The sequence below is a fragment of the Elephas maximus genome, chromosome 13, assembly GCF_024166365.1.
Source record: "Elephas maximus indicus isolate mEleMax1 chromosome 13, mEleMax1 primary haplotype, whole genome shotgun sequence".
Taxonomy (NCBI): domain Eukaryota; kingdom Metazoa; phylum Chordata; class Mammalia; order Proboscidea; family Elephantidae; genus Elephas; species Elephas maximus.
This window is the reverse complement of record NC_064831.1, coordinates 65,174,097-65,190,206: the sequence shown is the minus strand read 5'-3', so window position 1 is coordinate 65,190,206 and position 16,110 is coordinate 65,174,097.

The window sequence follows — 16,110 nt, the reverse complement described above, 5'->3', positions numbered from 1 at the left end:
TAGTAAGTATAGTTTGTTGACTAAAAAGTGCATTTACCAAACACAAATATTACACTTCCTGGTTGGCACTGTTTGATTGCTTTAAATTTCAAACAGAAAACCGCCAAGCTGTCACACAGAATGACAAAATGGGAGAAACACTCTGCTTTCATTGTTTATGTAGAAACCACGGTCTAAACACAGGAATTGGCACCACAGGGACTGGAGAGAGGAGTAGCACCTAAAGCAAGGGAACAGTTAGTGATATCAAATGAAACAAATGTTCATAGCTCAGTCAGCACGTGTTGGGGTTGACTGTATAACTGGGACTTCTCTGAATTAACTTTCATCTAGAATGCTATATTTATTAAAGAATAAGCAATAAAGAGCTAATCGAAAGCTTATTTTATATGTTATTATAATACAACAGTAGTTGTAGCAATTGCTTAGAATTTTGACTGATAAAAAACTTTTCTCCCCCGGGGGGTATGTTATCACTGACATCGTTTGGAATTGTCAGCAATGGATGAGAATAAAAAGCAAATAGACTTTTAGTGTTTTGGGGGGGGGGGTACACATCCTTTTTTTAAAATTGAGCTTTAGGTGAAAGTTTACAGAGCAATAGTTTCTCATTCAAAAATTTATACACAAATTGTTTCATGACATCAGTTGCAATCCCCTCAATATGTCAGCACTCTTCCCCTTTCTATTCCATGTTCTCCATTTCCATTCATCCAGTTTTCCTGTCCCTTCCTGCCTTCTTGTCTTCGTTTTGGGTAGGTGTTGCCCATTTGGTCTCATATACTTGACTGATCTAAGAAGCAGATTCCTCACACGTGTTATTGTTTGTTTTATACGCCTGTCTGATCTTTGGCTGAAAGGTGAATTTCGGGAGTGGCTTCAGTTCTGAGTCAGAAGGGTGTCTGGGGCCATAGTCTCGGGAGTTCCTCCCAGTCTCGGTCAGACCAGTAAGTCTGGTCTTTTTTTGTGAATTTGAATTTTCTACATTTTTCTCCTGCTCTGTCCAGGACCCTCTGTTGTGATCCCTGTCAGAATGGTTGTTGGTGGTAACCAGGCACCATCTGGTTCTTCTGGACTCAGGCTGTGGTTGGAGGCTGTGGTTCATGTGGTTCATTTGTCTTTTGAACTAATATTTCCCTTTGGTTTTCTTCATCCTCTTTTGCTCCAGATGGGATGGAGTCAATAGATGTATCTTAGATGGCTGCTCACAATCTTTTAAGACCCTAGACACTATACCAAAGTAGGATGTAGGTCATTTTCTTTATGAACTATGTTATGCCAATTGACCTAGATGTCCCTCAAAACTATGGTCCTCAGCCCTTATAGTATATTTTATAATTATTTTTAAATTCTCATAAACAATGCATCTGCATTGCCTGCACTTGGGGCATACAGCTCCCAACATCCTGCTGTTTATTTGCTGCTAGTACAAGCTCCTCACACCTTGACATCTACCCCTGGCCCATCAACTATCACTGGCTGGCCACGAGGCCAACATGCCAGGCCCTGGCACTGAGACTGTTTCCTTCTTTCTCTAGCCTCCAAGACCCTCCCTCCACCTCCTATCCCCTACTCCCTAACCCCAGGCCCGGGAGGAAAGCCTCCTAGACCTCAGTTCTGTAAACGGAAAATTTTCAAACTGTAGGCACTCATGTTAGACATAAGAATGATGGGGCCAACATGCATTTCCAGGAAACAAAAGATCAGGATGTAAACCATTTGGCAAGGCTGTGTCAAGATTAAACAACTTGTTCCTGGAAAAAAAAAATTTCATGACTACAATTGTGTTTAACTGACTACAGTCATATATAACTGAACCAGCTGGCATCACTCACCTAGGTGGTAACTCACTCCTTCTTAGCCAAGTGACTGACCTTTACATTTTAAATGACTTCAAGCTGAAGCTGACCTTATCTACAATCATTAACCCCTGAACTTTTCTTTGTTCTCTATGTATATAGACCCCTCTCTCTGCTTGAAAGATGGAGTGTTTTGTATTTTTACTTAGTGCTGCCCAGTTTCAGCTGTATTATTCCTCATTAAAACTCCTTTTCTTTCACTCCTAACAGAGTACAAAATTTTCTTCTTTGACATTTGTCTTGTCAGAAGTGGGATTTTGAAGGTGTATTATCTTTCATGATCCCCAGGGCATCAGGACATGGGCACAGTGCCTGCTGAGCCACTGTGGGCTCCTTGCTTCCACAAATTCTCAGGAATCACTTTAGAAAACCTCTTGAATCTGAGCTCTGTTCCCTTGCACTGATAATGTTTCAAGTTTTATTTTGGATTTGTTTTGGGTCTTGCAAATAAAAGTTTATTTTGCTGTAACTGTCATTATAAAATGGGGAATGCCTTGTCTAAAAGAGTTTTGGAACCACCTTCTGGAACTTCTGCTTACTACACTAACAAGCATAATGGTCCCTATCTTGCATGTTTTTGTTTGTCTGGCATAACTTCACTCGAGACAGTTTGGAAAATCAGTGGTTACTTTGGGTTCTTTTGATCTCTCTAAGTTATCTTTCATGATTAGTAAGTTAGAGAACTGAGGCTTCCGGGTTAAACAGTCCCAGTGGGATGCCTATTTTGACTGGTATATTGAGGTATTTAAAAGACATAAAGACAGTAAAATTGCTTCCTTGCAGGACACCGTATCTAAATTAACTAAGCAGAAAAATTACAGTGTCAAATTTCAGCTCTCACCCTTTTTGTTCCCCAGCTGGCTACAACCTCTTCATACCCATCTTTGCCTTCATACTCCTGTGGTAACACTTTATCTGAACACTCATTTTCCCCTAAAAAACCAACAAATAAACCCTTGCCTGAAATGCCCTTTAAAGTTCACCCCAGCAGAGATGCTGAAGATTCCCCTTGTATCACTTTTACCCCGTGGGAATACTCAGAATTACGTAGCATTGTCAAAGATTTTCCTAAATGTCACGAGGATCCCTACAAGTTTTCCGAAGAATTAAAAATCCTTCCTGAAGCCTACCAGCCTGGACTCCCCAACTTATACCAGTTTGTTTACAGGATTACCGGCCCAGGAGAAGCCCAGTTATGGCTAGAACAGGCAGAATGGGAAAACCCCAAGGACAGTTTAACCCTAAGTATTGATAAAATGATCACCAACCTGTTGGAAGACTCTCGGGTCCTGAGTAAAAAATTGCTAGCGGCTGTTCCAAAGGCCTTTCCTCCATTAATTGATTGGACTAAAATTCACTCTTGTAAACAAAATAAAGATTAAAATGTTTATGATAATCAGACTCAGATGCTCCAAAAGTTTTCCAAGTGCTCTGGACTTACTTTGACTGCATCTGGTGCTTCTGGAGCTTTCAATGCTGTTTTCATATCTGGTTTTAAATCTGAGATCTCAGCCTTAGTAAAGCAACATTGATTAGACTGAGAGACAGCTCCTATTGTTGAATTAACTAACTTAGCTTACAAACTTTCCCAGACTCTTGAAGCCAAAAGTGTTTCTAAGGCTAATAAACTAATGGTCCTTCAGCTGCAACAATTACTATCTCCCAGTCAAAAGAAAAATGCTAAACCTTCCAATGGCACAAAGGCAGGTATTTGTCACTATTGTAAAAAACCTGGCCATTGGAAAAATGGATGCTATAAATTAAAAAATAAACGAAAGGTGGACATAGCCTCCCTTTAAAAAACCCTATGATCTAATTCAGAATGAAGGGGCTCCAGGGACTTTTCCTGTGGTGGCTCTTAATTCATAAGGAGAAACTACTTTATTTATTAATGGAGAACCTTGCCAATTTTTCATTGACACTGAAGCCACCTTGTCTGCTATTAACCCCATCTGTTTATAAAAGCCTCTGCCCCGGAGCACTAAAACTTCAAAAGTAGTGGGGGGTCACCAATCAGGAACAAATGTTGATTCATTCCCAACCTGTCCTGATATCTCTTGCTCCTATTGAAGATTTATACCCCTTTTTTGCTCAATTCTGATACCCCTGTCAATCTATTGGATAAAAGAGGTCTTTTATCCAAATGAAATTGCCATTTACAATTTAACGAAAAGGTGGAAATTTTATTGAGCCTGCGTGATACCACTAAGTCAACAGATACAGGCTGTGAATTAGACAGTATTCAGGAAGAAGTCATATGCTATGTGCAAGTGCTTGTCACGCCTCTTCAAAATTCAATTCAGCCTAGTCCTCATTCTTCTGACATCTTTTCTCTAGTTCCTGAAACCATAGGGCCAACACATCCACAGATGTAGGTCAAGTTTTGTCAGCTGACCCAATTAAACAGATTTATCTAAACCTTTGCCAAAAATTCCCCAGTATCCACTCAAATGAGAAGCAAAAGGACTAGCTCCCATCATACAAGATTTCTTTTCTAAAGGTTTAATTGTCCCTTGTACCAGCCTTTGTAATATTCTTGTTCTTGCAGTAAAAATAATAATAATAATAGGGGCTGGAGATTTATTCAAGATTTAGATGCAATCAACCGTATTGATATTCATAGATTCCCAGTAGTCCCTAATCCCCATTTATTACTTTCCAATGCCCCTTCAGATGGAATTCACTTTACAGTTGTGGACATTTGAAGTGCCTTTTTCAGTATGGCTGTGCATTCTGAAAGTCAATATTTGTTTGATTTTACCTGGGAAAATCAACAGTTTACCTGGACTATAATGTCCTAAGGATTTACTGAGTCTCCCACCAATTTTTCTCAGATGCCACATGTGGATTTGCATCCTTTACAGTTCACAAACAAATCCACATTACTGCAATATGTTGATGATTTGCCAGTTTGCTCAACCTCCCAGCAGGCCTGCCTTGATGACAGTGTAGTTTTATTAAAACATCTGGCTGATGGTGGACGTAAGATTTCTAAAGAAAAATTACAACTAGCTTGGCCTTTGGTTAAATATTTGGGCCACCTAATTTCTGCAGAAGCCATCTCTATTGATCCTAAATGTAAAGAAGCTATTCTTGCTTTTCACAACCCCCCCCCCCCAAAAAAAAGACAGCTACAGGGGTTTCTAGGACTCTGCGGCTATTGTCAAACCAGGATTCCCAATTTTTTCCTTTGTTGGCTCAATCTTTATACAAATATTTAACAGTCTCTGAGCCGGATTCATTCCAAATTGCACCAGAAGATCGAGAGGCCATAGTTCAATTAAAAGAAGCTTTAATGAACATGCCTGCTGTAGGTTTTCTTAATCACTACCTAGATTTTACCTTATTTGTACACGAAGTATCTGGAAATGTTTTAGGCGTACTCATTCAAAACCATGGAGGGCAACGCAGACCTATAGGTTATTACATCCTGCAGCTTGACCTGTAGCCAGAGGATACCTTCCCTGCCTTAGGGCTGTGTTTGCTACTGACAAACCAGCGGAAGCCATATCAGATGTGGTGCTGGGAAACTTTTTAGATGTCTATGTTCCCCATGGAAGCCCTGGTGGCATAGTGGTTAAGAGCTACAGGTGCTAACCAAAAGGTTGGCAGCTCAAATCCACCAGGCGCTCCTTGGAAGCTCTATGGAGCGGTTCTACTCCGTCCCATAGGGTTCCTAGGAGTTGGAATCAAATCGACAGCAGCGGATTTTTAAAATATTTTTTTTGGTTTATGTGCCCCATACTGTGTCTGCCTTGCTTAATTCTGCCTTGACACATCTTTCTGCCAGTGGGCTCACGTCCTTTAAAGTTCTCCTCCTTGCTGCATCTAACATTAGACTACACTGTGTAGCCTGTTTAAATCCAGCTACTTTTCTCTCCACAACTAATGAGAATAACTATCCTACACATTATTGTCTACACTTGACTGAGCAACTTTTAACCACCCGGGAAGACTTAAAAAAGGAGACCCCTTTAACTAATGCTGATTTAGTTTTATTTGTGTATAGTTCCTATTTAAAACATAATCACACTAGTCCTCACTATCAAGCTGGATACACTGTTATGACTTCTACTGAAGTCCTTGAAAGTCACATTCTCCCTGAAGCCACTTCAACCCAACTAGCCGAATTAATTGCCCTCACTAGAGCTTGTAGAATTGCTTCAGACAAATCTGTTAATATTTCTAAAGACAGTAGATATAGCCTTGGAATTGTACATGATTACATCACTCTATGAAAACAAAGAATTTTTAACCTCTTCTGGACATGCCATTAAAAAATGGAGCTTTAGTAGTGGACCTTCTAGAAACTCTATTACTCTCCTTTGAAACTGCTGTGATAGGTAGATAGGTAGATTAGATAGATAGATAGACAGACAGACAGACAGATAAACAGATAGATATAACCAAACCCATTGCCGTCGAGTCGATTCCAACTCATTGCAACCCTATAGGACAGAGCAGAACTGCCCCATAGGGTTTCCAAGAAGGACCTGGTGGATTAGAACTGCAAACCTTCTGGTTAGCAGTCAAACTCTTAACCACTACACCACCAGGGTTTCCACATATGTACATAGAGAGAGAGAGAGCACAAGAGAGATATATCTCAAGGAAATGGCTCACACTTTGTAGAGGCTGGTAAGTCCCAAGTCTGTGAGTCAGGCATCAGACTGGAGGTTTCTCCTGACTCATACAGCTGTAGGGTCTGAAGAACCCAAGATCAGCGGGTTAGGGGTAGGCTGCTGGTTCACAGGCTGCAGAGGATGACGAATCCCATGTTCAGCAGACAATACAGTTGGTTGCTGACTCAAGTCCCCAAAACCAGAGATCAGATAATGAACTGAATGCAGGATCCAGAGAAAGCAAGCAAACTTTTTCAGAACGTCCATATATATATTCGGTGCAGGCCACACCCCCGAGGAAACTTCCCTTACAACTAATTGGCTGATCATATCAGATTACAGCATGGAGGTGATTACATTATGTTACTCATAGTAGATTACAAAACAGATAATTACATCAGATCACAAAATGGAGGATAATTACATAATACCAAGAATGTGGCCTAGCCAAGTTGACACATAACATTAACTATCACAGTCTAGCCCTTGTCAACTTGGCACCTGTACACATCTCTTTAAACCACACATAATCTCTAAATAAAGATAAATTCATTCCCCCACGTCTGTCATAATGCTCCTTAGAAGCAAGGATGGCGAGACTGCGTCTTACATACTTCGGACATGTTGTCAGGAGGGATCAGTCCCTGGAAAAGAAGATTATGCTTGGTAAAGTATCGGGCCAGCAGAAAAGAGTAAGACCCTCTATGAGGTGGATTGACACAGTGGCTGCAACGATAAGCTCAAGCATAACAACGACTGTAATAATGGCGCAGGACCGGGCAGTGTTTTGTTCTGTTGTGCATGGGGTCACTATGAGTTGGAGCTGACTCAGTGGCACCTAACAACATAAGTTCATACTTCCACCTAACATGACACAATTAGCATGCGTAAAACTGAACATGCACTAGCCCCATTTACATCTTATACAGAGGGAAAGAAACAAAAAATATTTGAGCTATGTATACACACACACTATATATAATTATAGGCACACATACATGTATAAAAAATAATGAAGAAAGACTCATAACAATTACAGTCCTCCTTTCTCCAACATGGTCATAGCTGGTATTTAGAACTACCTTCTTCCACCACCCATTCTGTATTTCCTTTACCTTTAGCAAGCACCTCAGCTGGTTGTGGTTCTTTGCTTGGTGGAATAACCAAAACCTTAATTCCTGAAGGGTCTGGGCCATTAGTATTCATGTCAGAATTGGATTGCTGTAGTTTTCCACTGACTTTAATCACAGGTCATGGTAGTACTAGAAACATCCTTAGTGATCTCCTGTATTCCAGACATACTCTTCTTTACCTCCATTACGCAACACCAACCAGATTTCCCCTTGGTAATCAAGATCAATCACAATGGGCAATATGGTAACTCCCTTCTTTGCCTGTTGATCCAGAGGCATGAGGAGCTGAAAGTAGCCGGGAAGCATTATTAACCTCCAGTGCAATGAAATCCACATTGTGTCTCCAGGTAGAAGCATTCCTCCCTTTGGAACTAAGATCTCTAGACTCACAGAGCATTGGGTCGTGGAGATAGGATACAAAAATTTTGCAAGTGAGTCACTAGGGGTAATAGTGAGCGGTGCCACTCCTAATTCCACCCCTTGTTTCCTGGAACCATGAATTCTGGATATAGTAGAAACAGTACAATACATTAGACACTGGTTTAGAGCATATAGAGCCTCCTGGAGAACACGGCCACAACCCTGCAAAGTATTGACACCTAGTTGGTGCCACAATTGTGTCTTTAGAAGGCCAACGCATTGTTTTATCAAGCCAGCTGCTTCAGGATGATGGGGAACATGGTAAGACCACTGAATTAGATGACCATGGGCCCATTACCACATTTCATTTGCTGTGAAGTGAGTTCCTTTGTTGAGGCAGTGCTGTGTGGGATGCCATGAGGGTGGATAAAGGATTCTCTAAGTTCGCAGATGGTAGTTTGGCAGAACATTGCCTTCACGGAAGGTAAATCCATATCCCATATCCAAAATTGCTCTCCCAGTAAGAACAAAAAGCTGCACTTTCCATGATGGAAGTGGTCCAATGTAATCAACCTGCCACCAGGTTGTGGCTGAATGCCTTCAGGAATGGTGCCATATCAGGGAATCAGTGTTGGTCTCTGCCGCGGGCAGATTGGGCACTCAGCAGTGGCTGTAGCCAAGTCACCTTGGTGAGTGGGAGTCCATGTTGCCCAGTCCATGCATAATCTCCATCCCTGCCACCACAGCCACTTTGTCCTTGAGACTTCTACTTTACCAAGCATGATATCCTTCTCCAGGAACTGTACCTCCTGGTAACATGTCCAAAGTATGTGAGACAATGTCTTGCCATCCTTGCTTCAAGGAACACTCTGGCGGTATTTCTTTGAAGGCAGACTTGTTTCTTCTGGCAGCCCATGGTATATTCAATATTCTTCGCCAACACCGTGATTCAAAGGCATCAATTTTTCTTTGGTCTTCCTTATCCATTGTCCAGCTTTTGCATGCATATAAGGCAAGTAAAAATACCATAGCTTGGGTCAGGCACACCCTAGTCCTCGAAGTGACATCTTTGCTTTTTAACAGATTAAAAGCAATGTGTTGTTTGATTTCTTGAATGCTGCTTCCATAGGCATTGATTGTGGATCCAAGTGAAATGAAATCCTTGACAACTTCAATATTTTCTCCATTAATCATGATGCTGCTTATTGGTCCAGCAGTGAAGATTTTTGTTTTCTTTATGTTGAGGTATAATCCATAGTGGAGGCTGTGGTCTTGGATCTTCATCAGTAAGTGCTTCAAGTCCTCTTCAATTTCAGCAGGCAAGGTTGTGTCATCTGCATATCGCAGGTTGTTAATGAGTCTCCCACCAGTCCTGATGCCACATTCTTCTTCATATAGTCCAGCTTCTCAGATTATTTGCTTAGCATACAGACTGAATAGGTACTGAAAGGATACAATCCTGATGCATACTGTCTTAGTTATCTAGTGCTGCTATAACAGCAAAATCACAAGTGGATGGCTTTAACAATGAGAAATTTATTTTCTCACAGTCTAGTAGGTTACAAGTCCAAATTCAGGGTGTCAACTCCAGGGGACGGCTTTTTCTCTCTGTCAGCTCTGGAGGAAGATTCCTTGTCATCAATCTTCCCCTGGTCAAGGAGCTTCTCAGGCACAGGGACCCCAGATCCAAAGGACGCGCTCTGCTCCCCATGTTGCTTTCTTGGTGTTATGAGGTCCCCAACTCTCTGCTTGTTTCTCTTTCCCTTTATCTCTTGAGAGATAAAAGGTGATGCAGGCCACACCCCAGGGAAACTCCCTTTATGCTGGATCAGGGATGTGGCCTGAGCAAGGGTGCTACATCCCACCTTAATCCTCTTTAACCACAGGCAGAGGTTATGATTTAAAATCACAAAATGGAGGACAACCACAGAATACTGGGAATCATGGCCTAACCAAGTTGACACACATTTTTGGGGGGACATAATTCAATCCATGACACACACCTTTCTTGATTTTAAACCATGCAGTATCCTCTTGCTCTGTCCAAGTGACTGCCTCTTGGTGTGCACACAGGTTCTGCATGAGAACAATTCAGTGTTCTGGAATTTCCATTCTTTGCAATGTTATCTATAATTTGTTATGATCCACACAGTTGAATGCCTTTGCATAGTCAATAAAACACAGATAAACATCTTTCTGGTATTCTCTGCTTTCAGCCAGGACCCATCTGACATCAGCAACGATATCCCTCATTCCGCGCCCTCTTCCGAACCTGGCTTGAATTTCTGGCAGTTCCCTGTCAATGTACTGTTGAAGCTTCTTTTGAATGATCTTCAGCAAAATTTTACTTGATATTAATGATATTGTTTGATAATTTCCACACTCTGTTGGATCACTTTTCTTTGGAATGGGTATAAATATGGATTTCTTCCAGTTGGTTGGGCAAGTAGCTGTCTTCCAAATTTCTTCGTATACACGAGTGAGCACCTCCAGCACTACATCCACTTGTTTAAACATCTCAATTGCTATTCCATCAATTCCTGAAGCCTAGTTTTTCACCAATGCCTTCAGTGCAGGTTGGACTTCTTCCTTCATCTTGATCATATGCTACCTCCTGAAATGGTTGAACATCAACCAATGTTTTTTGGTATAGTGACTCTGTGTATTCCTTTGGTATGTATGTATGTGTGTATGTATGTATATATATATATATATATATAAACCCACTGCAATATATGTATATGTACATGTACATGTATATGTATATATAAAACCCATTGCCAAAAAGTTGATCCTGACTCATAGCGACCCTATAGGACAAGAGTAGAACTGCCCCATAGAGTTTCCAAGGAGCGGCTGGTGGATTCAAACCGCCAACCCTTTGGTTAGCAGCTGAGCTCTTAATCACTGCACCACCAGGACTCCATGTATATATATAGAGAGAGACAAAGGGAGGGAAGAAAATGGCTTATGAGGTTGTAGAGTCTGGCAAGTCCCAAGTCCTTGGGTCAGGTCAAGATTGAGACTTCTGACTCACATGGCTGCAGGGACTGACGAATCCAAAATCAGCAGGTAAAGACGGCAGACTGCTGGCTCACAGGCTGTGGGGGCTGATGAATCCCAAGATCAACAGACAATATGGCAGTCTGCCAGCTCAAATCCCAAGAACTGGAGGTCAGATGATGACGAGCTGGATGCAGCGAGCTCTTCCAGAACGTATATATAGATAGATACATACATACACATGCATACACACATAGTGGGTACAGGCCACACCCCTGAGGAAACTCCCCTTACAACTGATTGGCTGATCAAATCAGATGACATCATGGAGGTGATTACATTATGTTACTTATACAAACAAAAACAAAAAAACAAACCTATTGCTGTTGAGTCGATTTCGACTCATAGCAACCCTATAGGACAGAGTGGAACTTCCCTATAGGGTTTCCAAGGAGGAGCTGGTAGGTGGGCTCGAATTGTTCATCTTTTGGTTAGCAGCTGTAGCTCTTAACCACTGCGCCACCAGGGTTTCCCAAAGTTACTTACAGGAGATCACAAAATGGAGGATAATTACATAATACTGACAATCATGGCCTACCCAACATTAACCATCACACCAACCAAAAGGAGTATCCCAAACTGGAAAAATTTGGGGAAATAATCTTGCTGATAAAGCAGTCAAAGAAGCTCTTAAGTTATTTCTGCACTTACCATAAATAAAGGGTCTCCCCAAATTTGTCTATTGATAACTCTAACCTTCATGAGTTAAGAAAAACTTTTAAAACACCAACAATTAGCCCAAAGAGACAAAATTAAGGATGGAAAAAGGCCATCTGTTACCAAGGTTCTACCACTAAATTGTGGACTGGGCCTAAAAGGAAAACTGCCTTACCCAATTTCCTGCATGTTCCTATGATATGAGCCTTACATGAAGATTCCCATATGGGGCAAGATAAAATGATTGAGATCTTAAAAAGTCTTCGTGGAGAAAATTTTTCAAGGCTGCTGAACTTGTCACCTTTTGCCCTATTTGTCCTCACTACAATCCTGGAAAATACCTTAAAGTCCTACCTGGACAATACACTTTACCTTCTGAGCCTGTGCTTGAATGGCAGCTAGATTTTATTCAGCTTCCACCCTCGAATGGTTATATACATGTATTAGTAACGATTTGTAGATTTTCACATTGGGTACAAGAAGCCTTCCCCTGCCATTGTGCTACTGCAGCCTTTGTAGCAAAGAAACTTTTTGAAAAAAATCATACCCACCTGGGGAGCACCAAAAACTCTCTGTAGTGATCGGGGGATTCATTTCATCAGTCAAGTCATCCAAGAACTGTGTCGAGTTTTTCTCATTTATCAAAGACTACATTGTCCCTATCATCCTCAGTCTTCTTATCTAGTAGAAAGAACTAATGGAATAAAAAAAGACCCAAATAGCAAAGCTTTGTGAAACTTTAAATTTACCCTAGACTAAGGTTCTTCCCTTAGCTCTTTTAAATCTGAGGACCACACCATTTGGATCTCACAAACATATCCCTAGGAAATAATTACTGGAAGACCCATGGTCCTTCCTTATGTTACCTGCACTGACCCTAACATTGTTCAACCTGAATTACTGAAGTATTTGCTAGTCCTCAACCCAATATCCTAAAGAATATCTTTCACACGTTAGAGAAGCCTTTGATGAGCAGAAATTAGACTCCTGAAGTCTGCCTAAAATTGCCCCAAGAGAATATGTATATTGAAAGAGACATCAAATAAAAGACTCATTAGAACCTCACTGGAAGGGACTATACTTTGTCCTCCTCATCAATCCGCGTGCAGCCAAATTAGAGGGAATAAAACTTTGGATCCATCTGTCACAGTTAAAAAAGGCTAAGACTCCCCTCTGGATTAGCCAACCAACTGGAGAACTGAAGTTTACATTTAAACGTCCCTGTCTTTTAGTGGCTAGGAGCAGATGACATTTGAGGAAGATGGCTGACCCAAGACCCTGGACTAGGTCTGAAAATGTATTTCTTTATCTTTTTTTTTTTCTTTTTACCTTTGCTACAGTCATGCCTTTACTAATGTTTTCCTAGATTAGGCAGATGTTTATGGTCACCATTTCAAAAGGTTTAATCTTTTGACATGTGGTGCCCTCTCAACCTCAGACAGTCTAGCCTCTGGTGATGGGTCTCTCCACTACACGGATCTGATTGGATTGCTCTTGATCTATAGATACCAGAACAGAGAAATAGTTCAATTAGGAAATCACTATTACTAGATTTTCCACTGATAAATGGCCTCTTTTCAGATCGGAACAAAACCTAGGCCGTAACTTAACCTTCAGTCTTAACACAACCCTTACTTTACACTAAATAAAATAACCCAAGAAGAACTAGCTAAAAAAAAAAAAAAAAAAGGATCTTCCAAATCCACAAACAATACTCCTCATATTGTAGGTCCGTATCAATAAATGTGACACAGATTTATCTGGTTAACTCCCTAAGTGGGGAAGCTAAGTCAGGTTGCTCCCTTTTTGTGGGAACAATCTAACCACACCCATATGAATAACCCAGCTGAACCCAGCTGTCACAAGACCTATGGGATGGCTTCCAGTGTCTGAATGTGCATCAATTATAACCTTATAAGCTACTGACTGGTTTACCACCAACTGGATACGATGCTCAGGTATCTATTGGGTAGCCCCTACTGGCATTTTTTAGGTATGTGGAACCAACCTTTGACCCTGGCTCCTGCCAGGTTGGACTGGAAGATACACTCTTGGCCTGAGCTAGACTTAAGGTCGTATTTTAACAGAACTCCCTTTACTAGATAATGTACCCATATACTAAGAGCTTGATGGTCTCAATCAGTGTTTCACTGGCTTGATCATTTAGTGGCTGTATTTGTACCTCACTGTTGGAGCTGTGGTGAATGGTGGGGGTCCTTCCCATCAGTTCTGATTTATGATCAAGTCCCTCCAGCTTCTCCAGACCACCTTCTCTTAGCCCTTCTCCAGAGTCTGTTCTGTCTGTTTCACCTCATACTCTCTGGGAGGCAGCGAGCTCCCCACTACAGGAAGGGTACAAGCCAAAGCTAGAGGCCTGCCTATCAGGGGCACAGTAAGTGTAGGGGTGGAAGCAGTCCTAGAAGAGGTGGGAGGATAGATGGGGGAGGCAGCAGTTTGGGACCACCCCAAAGCCTGGGAGGTGAGGCTTGGAACCATCAGCCATGCTCTGTTGTCTGCTTTGTTTTTACCCTCTTCTGAAAAGAACTAAGGAAATGCTTCTTGAAAGTAATGTCCCGCCTGCCAGCTGCCAGAGTGGTATTTGCCCAGTAAGCTCAGTCCTCCCAGATATGCAGGGATGCGGAAGGCCTAGCCTAGCCTAGAATAATTGGAGAGTACCCCCCACAACACACACACACCCCAGTTCCGGTCCAGCATCATCCCAAACACACTTGATTTATCCCCCTCCTATCTACAATGACCTACACACGTACCTTCTCCCCCACTATCCCCACCCAATCTCTATAAGATATCAGTGGGCAGGGGCACGTTCTCCTTCAGCTAGACTTCCTGAGGACCACAAATAGTGACGGAGGCTGTCCAAGGATCAAGCATTGTCTTAGGCTAGGTTCTCTAGAGAAGCAAAATCACTAAAGTGTATAAATATAGATAGAGAGAGATTTACATCACGGAAATGGCTCATGCAGTTGTAGAGACTGGGATGTCCCAAGTCCATGGGTCAGGATAAAGGTGTCTCCTGATGCACGTAGCTGCAGTGGCTGATGAACCCAAGATCAGCAGGCTCTTGCTCATAGGCTGCAAAGATCGACAAATCCCAAGATAGGCAGGCAGGACCGCAGGTAAGCTGCTAGCTCAAGTCCCGAGAACCAAAGGTCAGATGAACAGGAGCCAGCTGCAGGATGTCAGAGTCAGCAAAAGCCCAGGAGCCTGGCCGGAATGTCCACTTACATTTGATACAAGCCACACACCCAAGGAAACTTCCTTGCAACTGACTGGCTACTCACAGCAGATCCCGTGGCAGAGGTGATCACATTATACCAAATCTCATTATGGCAGTGATCACAACATCATACTACTGCCAAACCACTGAGAATCATGGCCCAGCCAAGTTGACACACAACCTTAACCATCACAGGCATGATGAAGCTATCTGTAGAGTGAAGGGGCAGGCAGAGAGGACCCAAGACACAGGTTTAGATGGCTGAGATAAGGGGAAGGTCACTCCAGGCCCTACCAGGTACTGAAGCCTGATGCATGGAGATGGCAGAAAGAGGGCTCACTACCCCTCAACCCCTCAATACGTACACACACAGACACACAGATACACGCAGCTGCAGGGTCCTTTATCTGCTTTGTTTCTCTTGGTGCTCACAATAGCCTGTGAAGCAGGGATCATTGTTCCCTTTCATGACTAATTCCTATCAGAGCCTGGGGTTTAACTGCCCTGCCTTAGCCTGGTGTTTTATAGCCACCCAGAGTTCTCTGAGAAAGGCCAGGTAATTCCCCAGGGAGGCCATGGTGGGATGGAGTTCAACTCAGAATTATGAGTTTCACACTCTCATTTGGTCCCAATCATTTGATTTCTGTGGGAAGGCTACTCTGGGGTTCACCCAGAATGGCTTTCAGTTCCTCTGGAGAGCGAGGATCTCCAATTCTCATTCTGAGGGGTCAAAGGCCAGGGCAGGGGTAAGGCAGACATGGACCTGGCTTCCCAAGCTAGCTCAAGGATAGACTCAGGACCCATAGCTTTTGCGACATATTTGGTGAGATTTCAGACCCTGGAGGCCAGAACACCCCCAGTAGGGTTGGGGCTAGGATGAGGCCAGCCAGAGGCCTAGGGTGCAAACTTTAATGAGGCACTTACCCTCAGGGTCATGCAAGTGTATAGCTGGCACCTGACGGTGAGTGCCTTCTTAAACATTTTCCGCCCTGGGCCCCTTGCTGGCCTCAGCCTAGCCCTGTCCCTGTCCCTGGCTTCCCTGGAGAAACATTGAGGAAGCCAGTCCTCCCCTCCTGGCAGGCCTGCTGGAGTAGTGCTCCTTGGAGGCAGAATTCAGGAGTTCCCAATTGACCTAGTACAGAGAGGGGAGGCACCAAGCAAACACAAGCAAAATGTTA